Source organism: Nipponia nippon, unplaced genomic scaffold (genome assembly GCF_047370975.1).
Source record: "Nipponia nippon isolate SJK-2023a ecotype South Korea unplaced genomic scaffold, ASM4737097v1 scaffold_1, whole genome shotgun sequence".
In the NCBI taxonomy this organism is placed as follows: domain Eukaryota; kingdom Metazoa; phylum Chordata; class Aves; order Pelecaniformes; family Threskiornithidae; genus Nipponia; species Nipponia nippon.
The window spans coordinates 25,083,746-25,099,748 of record NW_028262290.1 but is presented as its reverse complement, the minus strand read 5'-3'; positions in this window follow the sequence as shown (position 1 = coordinate 25,099,748).

Below are 16,003 nucleotides of genomic sequence, written 5' to 3'. Positions count from 1 at the left end.
TCAAGGTACTAGAGCACGTCCAAAGAAGGGCAACAAAGCTGGTGAAGGGTCTAGAGAACAAGTCTTAGGAGGAGCGGCTGAGGGAGCTGGGGTTGTTTAGTCTGGAGAAGAGGAGGCTGAGGGGAGACCTTATCGCTCTCTACAACTACCTGAAAGGAGGCTGTAGTGAGGTGGGGGTCGGTCTCTTCTCTCAATTAACAAGGGATAGGATGAGAGGAAACGGCCTCAAACTTCGCCAGGGGAAGTTTAGGTTGGATGTTAGGAAAAACTTCTTCACCAAAAGGTTAGTGAGGCACTGGAACAGGCTGCCCAGGGAAGTGGTTGAGTCTCCATCCCTGGAGTAATTTAAAGGACGGGTAAACATGGTGCTTGAGGACATGGTTTAGTGGTGGACTTGGCAGTGATAGGTTAACGGTTGGACTCAATGATCTTAAGGGTCTTTTCCAACCTTAACGATTCTATGATTCTATGAAATCTCATTTCAGGTGTTTCACATCATGCGTTTGCTTGAACTCAAAGGAGAAGTTAGAGAAAATGTGCGTGTCCTTCTCTGTTGAGGAAAATCCCAACAGTGCTTGCTGGTGTCAGCAGAGGCTGCTCCACAGCAGCCTCTCTGGTTAGGGGGTTCTCCATCCCCTACACGTTTGATAACATATTGGGTGTGCTGTATTCATTGAATCATGGAATGCTTTGGGATCGAAGGGACCTTTAAAGGTCATCTAGTCCATCCCCCCTGCAATGGGCAGGGACATCTACAACTAGATCAGGTTGCTCAGAGCCCCATCCAGCCTGGCCTTGAATGTTTCCAAGGATGGGGCATCTACCACCTGTCTGGGCAATGGGGTAAGGACCAGAAGCATTTGTTGGGAATGTTCTGCAAGAAGTGTGTGACACAGCTGTTCTTGACACCACGTCTTTGTGTGACAAACAAATAATAAGCCAGCCATTGGTAGCTCATGTCAGGCTGGGTGGTTGCGCTGTGGTCCTGTGGAAAGGGTGATCACTCCAGGCTTCATCTAGAGGAAAGAGAACTGAAGATCACTGACCAGAGTCCAGGTGTTTGGTTGACCTCTTTCTATGCAACTAATGTGGGATTGCCATGGAGAATCTTTCTGCTCATCCCCTGGGTGCAAAGGTCCTTTGCATCCATGGTCCCATAGAACTGGAATGAGAGGGGAGTTTTCATGCCTGGTGACCGTGTGGAGGTGAATACTTTTGTTTGCACTCCAAATGCTAGATGTTCAGGAAGAGCTCAGGGTCACAGGCTGTTTTTTTCCTCCCAAATAGCCTGAATTATAGTTCAAACTGCAGTACTTGTATGTCTTTTAGACTTGGATTCGCAATGGATTTATAATATATAACATTGTCATCACACTGTGAAATCACCGAAGTCTAATACTTTTCATTTTCCGTATCTCTGCGTTTCAGAGCTGTGTCTAAACAAGCAGGAACAGTAATGGCTGTCAGCGGAGGGCTTGACAATATCTTCAAAACAGAAGAACTGAATAAACATTTGCTGTGTGCACTCTATGAGGTGTCAACAAAAATTTCATCCCTCCCTCATCTGTGAAGTGATGGATGGGGAAAACATTACTGCTCTGTGTTTCTGCAGCAGTTAGTCTTAGAGTTGCTGCTACAATACTTCTAAATCAGTTTGAGGTGTAAGATTATATGAGACATCAGGATTTGGCAGACTTCAGAGAAGTTGCAAATGTAGCAACGTTGTTTATTGTGCAGTGTTTATTCACAGTAGTAAACGATCCTTTAAAATAGAAGTGTAAGAGTTTTGCAGTATTTGCAGAAATATTTTGCTGACCAGCTAAAGCTTTGAAAGACCTCTGTTACTTCACTGTTGTAAACTAACAAAGTGAAATTAATACCTGTTTTTTTAACTTATCGCTTTTAGATTCCTCTATGGAAAAAAACCCATCAGCCCAGTTTAAAACAACTGTAGGAAGAGCTCCCAGAGTTCCTTTGATTTACTCTGGCTTAAAATATGAAGAAAGAAAGATTGCAGCTTCAGATAAGCATCGGTAAAGCCAGTAGGAATTTCTTTAAAAACATTTGCAAATGTGCGCAGATGGCGTCGGGTGTTCTGCACTGTAGCAGAGCAAGCAGTTACATTAGACTCTTTCTTTTTCCCAAAGTTATCCTGATTTTTACAAAAATCCTCCTGTTGCCATTAATCTCCAATGTTCTAACAAGCTCTAAATTTACTACCATGCTGTAAAAGTTGACTTTCTGGCCACTTTTTTTTCCCCTTAGAATAAGCTCAGTCTAGTGGTTTTGACTTAAGACAATAAACCAGGAACTCCCAAGTTCTAATTCTGCCTCAGTAACCGTCTTGCTGGGTGGTCTTGGCACACCCTAAAGGTATGCCTTCTGTGCAGATTTAAATTTGTGAAAAACCAAAAAAAGGTCTATTTCCTAGCCTGGATGCGGCCAGAGGTGTGGGACACTGTTTGTTCTAATGAGGTATCTTTTATCTTCGGTCATAACCTGAAAACAGCTGAGGTTTGGGCATCTTCTAATTCATGCTCTGTAGGTGAATTAACCTTGCAGCTGAATAATACTTTAGCTGGGCTGAAATCTAAATACCATTGCGGTCCGTCTTCACTGTGGCTGATTCACAGTTTGGAATGGAAAAGACATCAGAATTTGGTGGGTTTTTTGACCTCAAAACAGATGAAACCTTGGAGTTATGGAGTATTTTCTGTTGGTTAAAAAATTGGACCCTCTGCATGTGAAATTGTAGATGTTTCCCTTCGAAGTTCTGCACAGAGACTTCTAGAAAATAACATAGAGGGGGGAAAAATAGAAATGTTTAGTATGAAAACCATCATGCACAGTAATACCATGAGCCTGGAAACAGGGAAGATATTCCAAATGTCAGGAGTTGGTGGTTTTTTTTTTCAAGAATAAGAGTTAGGATGGTAAAACTGCAGAGTAAGTCCAATAGTGTCTAATTTATTCTTAATCCAAAGTCATTTTCTTATAGCTGCAGGAATTAAGCCCTACTGGAGTCAATTCAGAAAAAATTCAGCAAACAGAAATAGGTCCCACCCGTCTTCATTATCCTGAACAGAAATCTACATGAATCTCACTTATTCTGCTTCTGTTCTGGTGCTTACTGAGCCTTTAGTACAAATAATTAGGAGTCATCCCTCATAAAGCACTTACAAGTTAGTGAAATGTCAGAGGATTTCCCTCTATGTTCAGTTTTATTACAAATTCATCTACTTTCCTCTCCATTTTCTTAGTGGATACAATTAATGACACTGAAGACTTCTCAGGGTATAAATTAAAGTTAAAATTTGAAGTAATGCAAGTGGCTTAAGAAGACGGTTTACTGATAACTCAGTCTTCAAACTCCCAAATACATCAGTTACTCACTTTTTCACCTGCCGACCCCAGCTCTAGATTTGATATATGGTATTAACTGCATCTCTTTGCTAAAGGAAATTACAACAGAACTTAGTTGTCTAAAACTGTTTTTCTTTGTACTTCACAGTGAAACTAAATCTGTCTTTAAAATGACTCGTTGCCCTCAAATATTTTTTCCAAATACTTTTTTAAAAAGTCAGTTTCAATCTCTGTCACTAGTAGTATGCATATTCACAATTCACACAGCCGAAAGAAAGCAGCACGGGGAGGACTTATTCTTCTTGCAGGCACTAGTGTAATCAAAAATGAGTGGTTAAAAAAGTAGAACCCGCAATTACATGCATTAAGTCTGAGATGCTGCCATTTGAGGAATGAAAAACATATTCTTGTCTTGTATTTAGGGTGGAAGAAAACTAAACATCTTTAGGGAAATTGGATGTATAAGGTAAAATAGCAAGAAGTGCAAATGGGAAGATGAGATTCTTAATGTGCCCAAGTAAGGTAATGTAGCGCCAAGATACCCAAAGCACTCAAGTATTCTAGTAGCTGGAAAAAATAAAGAAGAAACTGAAGAGCAAAATGCCTGTATTCAGTGCGACTGTATGAAAAGTAAGGGATTTTTAATCCAGGAAACACTGCAATTGCCTCAGATGTTGTTACAGGACCAAGACTTGGGCCAGGCTGACAGCAGGCTTGGAAGTTTAAAGCAGCTTTAAGCAAACCTGAGCCAGCTGGATGGAAGAAACGTATAACTTATGGGTTCATTATCCTTCATCACCCAAGTAGGTGAAAATTGGCTGATCTGGGTGCACTTATATTAGAATTTTGGTTCAAGGGAAATTTGGAACAACAGTCTCTGATGCCAAAAGAATTGTTGTGTGAAGCTGTGGTTGGAAACTGGTGTGTAACACTGCTGTAGCAGGGCTTTTCATCTTTCTTTTTCCTTTTCCCAAGGATTGTTTCACGCAGTCAATGCTGAGTCTTTTGTCAAGGTTTACTTTAAAGTTTTAAATTGATGGGCTTCCCACGATTTCCCTGAGCAAGTTTTCTTTGCAATGAATCTTCTCTACAAACTTCTTTGGAGCTTGTAACTTAACCAATGGGATAATGCTGGCATTCAGTGTGCTTGCACAATTTTCAGGCATGAAAAACCTGCCCTTTAATTTGTCTTCTAGGAGAAAATGATGTTCATGCGACTGCAGATGTTGATGATTTATTTATATTACATGCAGTGATTCTTAATTGAAGAAAGAAAGAAAGCAAAACCCAACTGTTTCGCTGCTTCTTCAGCCTTTTGAGGTCAGCACTTTTGTGGAACCTCAGCAGCAGCCTGGGAATAACAGGTGAAAACTGGCCCATGGAGAGCGTAGGCCGTGCTTGTCGGTCATCCCAGTGCTGTGCTATTTGCCTTCAGTATGTCACTACAAATTCAGTATCTCAATATCACATCCAGAGAAGGCTTACACAACCCAAAGGGCATTTATGCCTCTCCTTTCTTTATAAAGGAGGTTCTGAAATGTCCAGACTTGCCTCCCTTCTCCCCAAAGGGTTTTATGTAAGGTTGCTATCTAATACTGTAGGTTGCTATCTAATACAGTAATGTAAACAACAGGAGTAACAGTGCATGAAAGATTGGTTTTACACTTTAATCTTTAGAAAAAATGATTGCACATTTTTCGTAAATGATTGAACCAAAAGATACTGCACAAATGAAGTGAGACGTTTCCCGGCAGGAGGAGCGTGTGGTTCTGTGAGATAAAAGGAAGGTGTACGTTCTCTCACTACTGAATTTGTCTGAAGATACATCTTATAACAAATCTCCCCTTAATGTTGTGAGGATCCATAAATTCAGGTCAAATTAAATAGCCAGTCAATCTGCATTTTAAATAATGGTGTGGTTAATAAATAGAAAAAAGATCAGAGAGCTGTGATGTAGCAAGTCCTCTGAAAGTCTCTTAATGGCAGTTAATAAAGAGAACTTCAAAATCAATACATGACTTTCCTGGAAGCCAGTGTAAAGTCATTAAAACAGGAGTAATATAACGTGAGCTCCTGTGCCTGCAAGAATTCAAGCATTTGCGTCCTGGGCACTTTGTGTCTGGCGAAAAAGATGATCAAAACTTCTGTGAAGCAAAGCAATGTGTTACAACAGTCTAATTTCTGCAAAACGGGCTTTCACAAGAAATTGAAAATCATTCCCTCAAAGTAACTATATCATCTTGGCACCGTTTCACAAAAAGTTTCATTCTCTCCCTGACTGGCTGCAGAGGGACAGACCGTTTCATTCGTTTCATTTGGTCTTGAGAAAAACCCACTACTGTCTTTCCTTTGTAATACGTGAAATGAAAGGACTGTGCCTGGCACAAAGACAAGCTCTCCCGTGAATGCTATAGATGATTGTTTTTCATTGTATTGTTAGAAGTCTTTCATTTCCAACCTCTCCCCATTTCCTAGACCTGGCTACCAAAGCCCAACAAGACCTCAAACCAAACAAGTATTTAACACAACAACAACAAAAGCCCAACTGGATTTTAAGACTTTAAAATATTTTTCTTTCCTCATTCAAACAGCTGTCTATTTACCTTCAGACACAGGCAGTCTCTGTGGTTCAAGGTGTTTACACCAAGAGGCTCCTTTCCATCGCCATCTTCCAGTAAAGCCTTCTGAACACCTGATATTAACCTTTATGTATTTATGCAGCTTTGCGGTGTTCTGGTGCAGTGTAGCATGGTTTCACTAGCAACTGGCAAAGCTCTTGAAGTTTCCTTTTACAGAGTTTTTTTGCAATTTTTCTCCTCCATGTTGATTCCTTTGGGTTTGAACAGTGACATCCTGCAAACATCCCTGTTTCCTACAACTGTGTCGTAGGAAAAAAAATTAAAAATAAAAAAAAACAACAGAGGAGAGCCTGTCCCTTGAGACTTCCCTATAGTCAAGTGTGCTACATGCTTGGATTTGCATTTGGGCGCTGAACCAGAGCTACACAAGTACAGATGGGCTCAGAAATGATCAATATTACAGCTCATGAGTCAGTGATTTGCCTGCATTGGTCCTCGGACTGAAGGAGCTTCCATGAAGTCATTATGCTGTCGTATTTTCCTCTGAATTTTGAGTTTGAAGAAGCTCCATACCTCTCAAGGAAGTGTCAGTTATAAAACTGTCATTTCTCTTGGCTTCATGTTGAAGATATGGTGGAAGACCTAAATTACTCAGTCAATGTAGGTTGTTGCTATATATAGACCTAGTTTTGAGTAAAGGCATAGGAAGCATAGAAAACCTGATAATGAAATATATATTAAGGCACAAAGCCAGTTATATTCAATATGATTTCAGGTTTTATTGGCAAGACCCTATGAGGTATTTTATGGAGTGCTTAAAGCTGACAACGTAATAAAACAAGATGTAGATCTTGAACGCACACGGGTAGGCTAGCTCCACTCATTCCCAAATTCAAATGCACAGGCTATTACACCTTCTCCACACAAGATCCTGCACCAGTGTGGTGTAACACTCAGTTACATTGATGTACAGAAGTGGTGTGAAATCATACTAACGTCTCTGAAACCAAAATCTAAGCGAGTTGTATCCATTTAGTGGTATCGGCTTACACCACTGCAAGCAGCTGCTCATAACTGAAATCAGTGTTTACCCAAGATTTTGCACTTCATTGCAAAGCAAATTTTAGGTTAGTGCTGCCACTTTCTGTTGCTGATAAGCCCTAAGGCTGCCGGCTGCTGGTGTGCTCCTGGTCTGCATCACTGGCTGCCCGTTCGTGGGCAGGTGTGCTTGTGTTTGATCTGCAAACACTGTCTGATAAGGTTGAAACAACGATACTGCAAGCAAAACGCAATCTGAAACCGTCCATGGCAGCGCTGAGAAAGGACTACTGGTATGGGCACCCGTGGCCTGGGTCGTTTCTGAAACAAGAACAGTTGATTCCAGCATTATATCTCCACCCAATTTATCTAGCCTCTGTCCGAACAAACAAAGTAGTGGTTGGCCAGAGGGGATCATTTCCAAGTGTGTTGTCTGGGCATCCTGGACATCAACAGCATCTAAGTGAGTTGTTCAATGGTTCAGCTGTGGTGAAGCAGGGACTCAGCATTTGCACTCTCCTACTGGTGGTGTCTGGGCAGTGCTGGAGGTGGAAACTCTCCAAAGAGCCCACAGAGAGTCTGCAGATGCTGTTTGCTGCTGAGGGCCGACCGCCGTAATGCACCGGGACTGCTGAGTATGTGTTTACAGGGTTCTGGCCAAGGGACTGGTTTTGTGGCAGGCAAGCTTCTGCTGCTGCTGCTGCTGCTTTGGCTTTGCACGAGGGTGTAGTGACAGCAGTTGGTCCTTTCCCTAGTCCTGAGATAACCTGTGTCATCACCATGACAGATCAGCTGGTAAAGCGTTGGTGTAAAGTGCGTTCATGTGAGAGACCGCCCCGATCTACCCGTTCATAGCCTGAAAACTATTCCTTGGTGCCGTTTCTTCTCCAGCACTGGTAGGGGACTCTGCTCTGTGCAGTTTCGTACACAGAGAAATGGAAGCAAGCTGAAATGGTTACTTCAGATTAATCTTTGTTTACTGTTTTGCTTTTTTAATAGACAAACAGTTGCATGTGGTCTTCAGGAATGACTCTCGTGATATTAAAGCAAATAAAGCTGCTTTCCCACCAGAGTAAAAAGACCTGGATGTGAAAGCATTTCACAGGTCATACCGGGCTGGGAGAAGAGGCAATTACTGAGAGCCACATAGAGGGAAATCTATTTAGCTCTGTTACATCAGTGTTGATGAAGTATATTGCAAAGTATAGAAGTACTCTGTATTTGTAAGATAATGTTGTAAGATATGGGTTGGTTATATCAGACGAATTGAAAACACAGATTTTGCTTGCAAATGCATATTACAAAGATTATCATGCTTTTGATCCTGTGATAGAAGTCATTAGATGTACAGACATTCCTGACTTACAGTTACTGGTACATATATAAGGGGGATGTAATGTCTATAAAAAATCAGATCATGCAATTCTAGAAGTTACTAATTGCACAGCATGCTTTAATTTAAATGCATTCAAAAACCATTTTTTGTAAGCACATCAAAATAGCCTTACCCTTTTTTTAATGTACGGGAAGGAAGTAGTTGAAGGTATGTAGCAGCTGTTTCGATTGACCTAGTAGACCTTTTTCCATGTGTAAAAGGCAGCGTAGAAAATAAAGTTCTTGGGAGAAGCAAACTGGTGGGGGCAGGCATTGTGAAAAGGAGTCTAAATGGGGAGACAGAACTGAGTTTGTTTGTCTGGTTCATTTAATTCCCCCAAGCTACAGACTCCTGGTTTTGGGTAAATAGAGCTGTGGATTAGGAGCCTTTCAGTCTTCGTTGCTCCCGGTGTGAGCAGGAAAAAGCCACAAAGCATGGCAGCATCCCCCTGTTCAGCGGGACCAGCACCACGTTTGGGTGGCTTTTCACGTACACGTGAGAGAGGAGGAGAGCATTTCCCTTCCACCTTCTGTGTTTGGCTTTTTCTCATATCAGAGTCATTAAGGGACATATAAGCGTCAGCTTAAAGGACAACTGGTCACTGCCAGCTAAAAGAAGACCAGGCTGCGGTGAGAGCTGATCGCTGTGTTGAATAAAAGTCACTCCTCAGTTTTTCATTCTTATTGTACTTGCTCCTAAAAGATGCTGTGAAAATTGCAGCATTTTGACTTCTTTCAGTTTCTTTTGCAGCACTTCAGAGAAGGAACAGGGCAGACCCCTGCATGCAACGTTGTTGCCCTTCACTGCGAGAGGCCTAAACCTCACTGCGTCATCTAAGAATTATTGCGTTGTCAGCAGCTAATAATGATTCTCAAGCAAAGAAGCTTTCCTTAATGCACTCCCCTAGAATTCAGGTTGTCTCAAAATCCAGAATTTGTCTCAGCTTTTGGATTGCCTACACATTTAAAAACAATTTTGAGGTTTTAATTCATCTGAGAAGTGAACGTATCGCAAAACTTTATTTGACCTGTAGCAGCTGGAAATAAAGGCAGATCTTATTGGAGGTGTATAAAACACGTGATGTTTTACGTGCGCACCCAAATCTAGGCAGTAACTGCCAATTGAATGATAAATTCTTTAAAGAAGGAACAAGCACTATTAATTATGATTAAGTAAATGGACCCGGAGTATGTTAATAATGCCGAATGTTAAAAAATCTCTGGAATCTGGTGTACAGAGTGAATATTTTTGGTTGACTGGCTATGGCTTATTTCGCAGTCAGGAATGCCAAGCAACTGACCTGGTAAAGATTTCTCTCCCCACTCACCCTGTCCAACTTCTGACAACACTGTTTGTTTGTTTGTTTATTTTTCACAGCTCTAACATATTAATTGCATTAGGGAGGGTATTAAAAATCTTGGCAGAATTAACCCAGTCTTGTCTTTTCACACCGCTCTTACCAAAATGCATTGAAAGTTAAAGTAATTTGAAACAATAAACTCTCATCTCCTTCCCACACCTGCACTCAAAATTAGAGCAGATCTGCAGGTCCCAATTATTATAATAAGCTGCAATTCATGTAGATACCTGTGAGCCACCAGTAAAACTTGGAGTTCTCTGGTACAGTAAGTCTGTGTATGTATGTGCGTGTAAATGCCATGCAGAAAATCCAGCACTAGCAGTATTAAAGTTGTGAAAGCAAGGAAACACCCTTTAAACTCAAATGATCATCCTGGCCCTGTGTTTTGTGTGCTTGCTATATCTGATATATTCCCTGTCCGGACAGGAATTGCATGTACTATTGGCCATACCTGTAAGTAAACAGATGTGAGACAAGCTAAGCTTCCAATTTGCACCTGGCCTCCAGAGCTAGCCCTGTTTTTTTACTTAGACAAACATTTCGTTAACTTCAGTGGGACCTCAGCCCAACCTTAGCATCAGGCCTTGGCTTTTAAAACTGAAACTCTGTAATTAAACATAGAGTTAAACATCCACTAACTGTTTGGGTTTTTTAACGAAAGCTCAAGGAACACTGATTAGAAATCTAAAATGCCATCGATTTGAACACTGTTTTGGGAATGATGAGTGGAAAAAAATTGCAGTGCAAGCTTCCCACCATGTATTTCCTGGCTTGCACAGTATGTGCCTATAAAGAGAAATTGCTGTGGAATGGCTTTCCTGCAAAATAGCTCCATTTTCATGCATTGCAGAGGTTCATCATCCCCTCTTCCTGGGCTGTGTTACTTTCCACCCATGTGAATTCTTTTCAGTTTGTAATTTCAGCGGGATCTACATAACTGGTTCTGGTTTTATTTGTCAAGATACTCAGTTTTTGTTTGTTTGTTTGTTTGTTTTTTTAATGATCTGTTAGTGAAATATCCCTACAAGATGATGTAAAATAAATGAACCTGATATCAACTCATATTCTTGTATGTGAATGGCTAAATTCAAGGCTGCATACCCTGTATGACATAAATATCCATAAATGGGTGTAGGAATGCAGTTTGATTACATACCATTTCAGATAGCAAAGATGTTACAACTGGACCCATTGGAAATTTTCTGCATGAATCATTCCCTTTTTTTCCCCAAAGAAGCAGTGACATTTATGAAAATAATTATGTTCCTTCTAAAGTGTGGGAGGGAAGGGGAATCCCCCAAAACCTTTAGGTATTTCCAAATTTGAGACTTAGATGGGTTTTATTTCCTTTTTTTTTTCCATCTTTCTTCTGTCATTGAATGTGACAGAGTGAAACTCTAGGTTATGAGATTCTGCTCTCTTTTATTCCCCTCTCACTAACTTCTCAAACAATGAGGAAGTAGAAGAGAAAGTTGAAAGGTAAAACTACTCTGATATCTATTCTAGTGTGTTCAGGAGATATAACTCACAAATTCATTTTCAAACTTCTGGGTTTTTTTTTATATTGCTGTGTGGTGTTTTCTTTTTGGATGTTACATTTCTTTGAAATCTTACACTGTATTGGTTTTTTCCTTTATTCAGCTCACCCTTTTGACAATGTCTTGAAATATTGAAAAACAGCCTAGCATTAAATTACATTATGGTAAATTACAAACACAATACAGCACATCACCAGTGCATTTAAAGTTACAGCAAATCTCTGAATTTTAAACTACATTTCAGTCATATTTACAGCTGTGATTTGAGTTGTTTCTGATAGGCTATACTTTTCCCTGCTCGTCATCTTGCGCTGCTTGTTTGCAGGCTATAATTACAAGGCGCGTTACTGTCTGCCTCGCGCAGCCGTGGGGTGGATCTGAGCGCAGTGCAATGGGAGCTGATGGCTGGGCCTCCAGCGCCTGAGCAGCCACAAACTTCAAGCTATTCCTCTTAACTTTCCTCGGTATCTAACTCATCGTCTATTATGACTGGATTAAAAACACCCAAAACCACTCTCAGAACACCCTGCACAGCCTCTCCTCCTCCCTCCCTGGGACTCCCCCTCTGCGCAAGCACTGGGGAAGAGCCCGGCACCCTCCTGCACTGTCCTGGGACCCAACACCTACACCCTCAGGTCAGACCAAAACCATGCCGGCACAAACCAATTCAAGGTGGTTTTTTTGGGTTTTTTTTTTTTGACAGAGTCTGTGCCCTTTGCACACAGTACAGTGTGTGGCCATAGATCTCCATTGCAGCTTATTGATTTCTGGTATAAGCGTAGCTTCAGTTTATAGCCCTTTTCTGTTTAACTCGGAGAAACAACCCACCTTAAAGGCTGTGTAAATTCCTTCAGAAATACCAGTGGATCAAATGAAAAGGCATAGTGTTGATTTATCCTACAGGAGAAACAGGGAAGGGACGCAGGGTGCCTTCCCGTCCTCTGCAGAGGCACTGGGCACAACCTCTCTGCCTCCAAAGGGCTGGTCTCACCACCACTGCCACCAGCAGAGGCAAAGCCTTCAGCTGTGGCTCCTCTGGGAAGCAGATGCCTTGTAGCCAACTATTAGAGCAGGCTGAGGAAGAAATTTATGAGCAGGGATGGCGCATAGAGGACTGAGCTGGACCATACCCAAGTGAGGGTGTGCAGTGTCCACACAGCCCCTTCTGGGTACCACCAAGCCCCCAACCTCCCTGCAAAGCCCTTCTCCGCAGCGCTCCCCTTCTTGGCACAGGAAGCCAAGCAGGACCTCAGCAACACACACCTCCATCTGGACCTTAAAGGCGGTTGTTAGCCCTGTCTCAGCCAACAGCCTCTGCACTCCTCTCCCTGTTGTTGTCTGTGGTAACACTCACGTTCCTGAAGGTTTGCCCAAATGTCTGCGCCGTACAAAATGTCCCAGCACTCCTCCTGTGCAAAGGAAAGGCATCACCCCAGCCCTGGGAGCCAAGCTGGACAGCTGGTGGCCACCAGAAGGTCCCAAGGTCCTCAGGCCCACCAGGCTCTCCCGCAGTGGTTTTGGGTGTGCCAGGTCAGTTTCCAAATTGATTAGGAATTCCCAATTGATAGAAACATCACAAAATAAAAGCACATCCAAAACACACTTTAGGGCTTGTAGGGAAGTCCCTTGCCTCTGTCTATACCTCAAGGTGTTTCTATAGCTTGAGTTTCTGGCCTCTCGTGACACTTTTCTCCTGAGTTTGGCCTTATGGCTAGTCCAAGGCAGAGCCCGAGGGGCTCAGTCATCCCTGGGACCTTCGGTTTCAACTGACTGACCAAAGACAGTGCTCAAGGCTTTAGCCCTCACCCCAATCCAGCCACCAGCAGGCCAAGAGGAGGTGGGAGAAGCCTCTCTCTCCTCAGCATGATGACTTCACTGGTGGTCAGTCACAGGAGGGCTGGAAAAGGAGTCCTGTAAAGCCAAATGTCCAAGAACTACCGCCACCCACAGAGACCATTCTGTCCACCAGAGAGGAGAAAATGTGGCATTTTGAGATGAGACCACCTGTTCTGAACTGGATTTTTAACATGTACCGAAGACCAGGCTAACCAGTGCCTGGTTTTGAGATGAGATGGCACTTTTTGTTTGTTGTATAGGACCATATACCTACACACCACTGCAGTTTATCAGCATTTGAGTTGGTCAGAGGAATAGGAAGAGGAGGCCAGGATGTATCAATAGGAGTCAGAGACACCAGTACAGCCAGAAGGATGGTGTATGTGCAAACATAGCTGCTGTTGCGGTACTTCTGCATGCCGTCTTCTGGTGAATCAAGATCAAAAATAGGGGATGGTGGGCAGTCTTGCAGAGCTGGCCAGTTCCAGCATTTTTTGGTTTGCTGATATAACTGCATTGAGATAGCTCACACATCACTTCTGTGAAGCAAGAATCACCTGGGACTCCTGTGTGGTGGCGGAGGGGGCATTTTTCTTTCAGGCATTCTGCAAAGGGGAGGCCAAAAGGGCAGACTCTGTCGTGACACCCTCAAGGGCATGGTGAAGACTGGGTTGGGTTTGGCCACCGGGGCACTGCGGGGACACTCATAGAGCACAGCCACAGCAAAGCTGGGTCAGGCTGTGGGACGTGGCTTTGGGGTAGGGTGGTGAACACTTGAAACGGTGGGTGGGATGCATCATGGGTTGGAGGGAAGCTGTAAAAGCGAGGAACAAAATCAGTGTTTCTTTTTAGGACTGTTAAAAGTGCTGCAGAGGGCAAGCTCCTTTGAAAGGCATCTTCCACTAAAATGCTGATGAAGTATTTCAGAAGCAAGCTAATCCAAAAACCACTGGGAACTAGGAGATCCTTAGGGACAGCCTACAACTTTATTTCACTGAGTACTATAGTACCCAGATATCTCATATTTTCTTGACAGATGGATAGTGGGATATAGATGGGCCACTGGAAGTGGAGGGAGATGCATGTGGGGAGCTCAGCTGGGTGGCCAGCAGAGCCCTGTTCACTTCTGCTCCATCCTCTTCTCTGTGGCCATAGGCAGGTGGTTAACCTGGATCCCCTCCTCCCTCAGCGGGGGACACCTCACAGCAGGGTTATCAGGCTCAAGACTTTCCTACTTGTAGAAATGCAAACTATTTTTATTTCATGTCTGTAGGGTGGCAGGAACCTTCACTGCTCTGTGGACAATACTAATGGTGGCTATGTCAGGCTGCCTGAACTGTGGGTCGGTGGTTAACCACCAGCAGCATTTATAAGAGATTTGCATCTTTGAGAACAGTTGAGCATTAAGTAAATCATAATTTATCTTTCCAGTTCTTCTTTGGTATAATACGTAGCTGTTTGTTGCTATTTAAAGATTTCTTTCAGTAAAATTATCGGTGAAGTGGATTCAGCTTAAAACAGCCAGCTGCTGTGAGGGTAAGCCATGAAAGGGAAAGCCAGTGGTTTCCCCGTCATCCCAGTGCTGTCCTTAGGAGACAACTTGAGAGAGGAGAGCCCCTTTCTCGGGCACAGCCTGCTGCAGTAGGCTATCCTCTCTCCTCATATCAGGCTTCTACTTGTGCTTTGCTGGAGCCACTTCAGCCTTTTCCACAAACTTCGTGCTGATGCCTCTCCTGGGGGATGGAGGGGAGGGGATCCTGCTCTCCTGAGCATCCCCTAAACTGGCAGGGGAGGGCAGTGGACCCTTCCCTCTGGGTTTTGCTGGGAACTGCAGCATGGTGGTGCCCAGTGTGGAGTCCAGGGTCCCACTTTTGGCTACCAGGGAGACTTCTGGCAATAGGATGGGCTATCGAGGTCCTGGCCAGCTGCCTGGCAAGGGCTGCTCCCCGCTCCATGCCATGCACCATGCAGCAGGGCTGGGGCTAGCAGGGGGCATCTCTGCTCGGTGCCTGCGACGGTCACCTGCCTCTTGCTGAGCCTGGATTCATTTCTGTGGTGTGACATGATCCCTACCCATCACCCAGGGGCTGTTATTAGCAACGTAGCAATTAATCCTCTTTCATAGATGGGAATAGACACCTGGATGAGGCCAGGAGGCTGCAGAAGGCTTTTGAGCATCTTCAAGACAAAAAATGTTAAAGCAGTGGCTGTTACCTGCTGGTGACAGGTAACAGGACAGAGAGGGAACATAAACAGGGAAGGCAGGGAAAATTACACTGGAGTCAGCTGCAAATGCATGAGTTGCAGTGTTATTAAAAGACAGATGCACCGAGGAGTCCAAAGCCTAAAAATCCCTTCATTATCTAGTTAAAGGCTCCGAAAAGCTGTGGCTAAAATGTGGGATATCAGCCTAAGAGGTCTGTTTATACAGACTTCTCTAAACAGTTCTCCAGTCAGATCTTTTGCTTCTGCAAAATCTTTCTTTTTCCCTTGTGTTTTGATTCCTTTCATCTTAAAGGACACCCTGCTATTTCCCAATCTGTAAATAAAACTTGCTATGATAAAGGTCACGAGCTCAGTCTCCAGGAAGAATTACCCTGCAATGAAAGGTAAAGCCAATTTGGGGCCTGCCAGTACTGACCTTTGCATCCACTGCTGCCAAGGCCTGATGAGCATTGCCCAGCTCCTGGCATCTGTTGAGCTTGCTTGAATAGCAGATCTTCCCCTTGCGATTATCCTGTGCTGCAAAAACAGGATTTTTGGAGATTTACTAAAGAGTCAGGAGAGAGCATCACGATGGGCAGAGCTGAAGAGCACCATCACACCTAAGTTTTGTCCAGAATGGTGGAAAAAGTCCCTCAAATGTTTGGTGTGGGTTTTGCTGCTGTGCATGATGCATGTGTGTATACTGGAA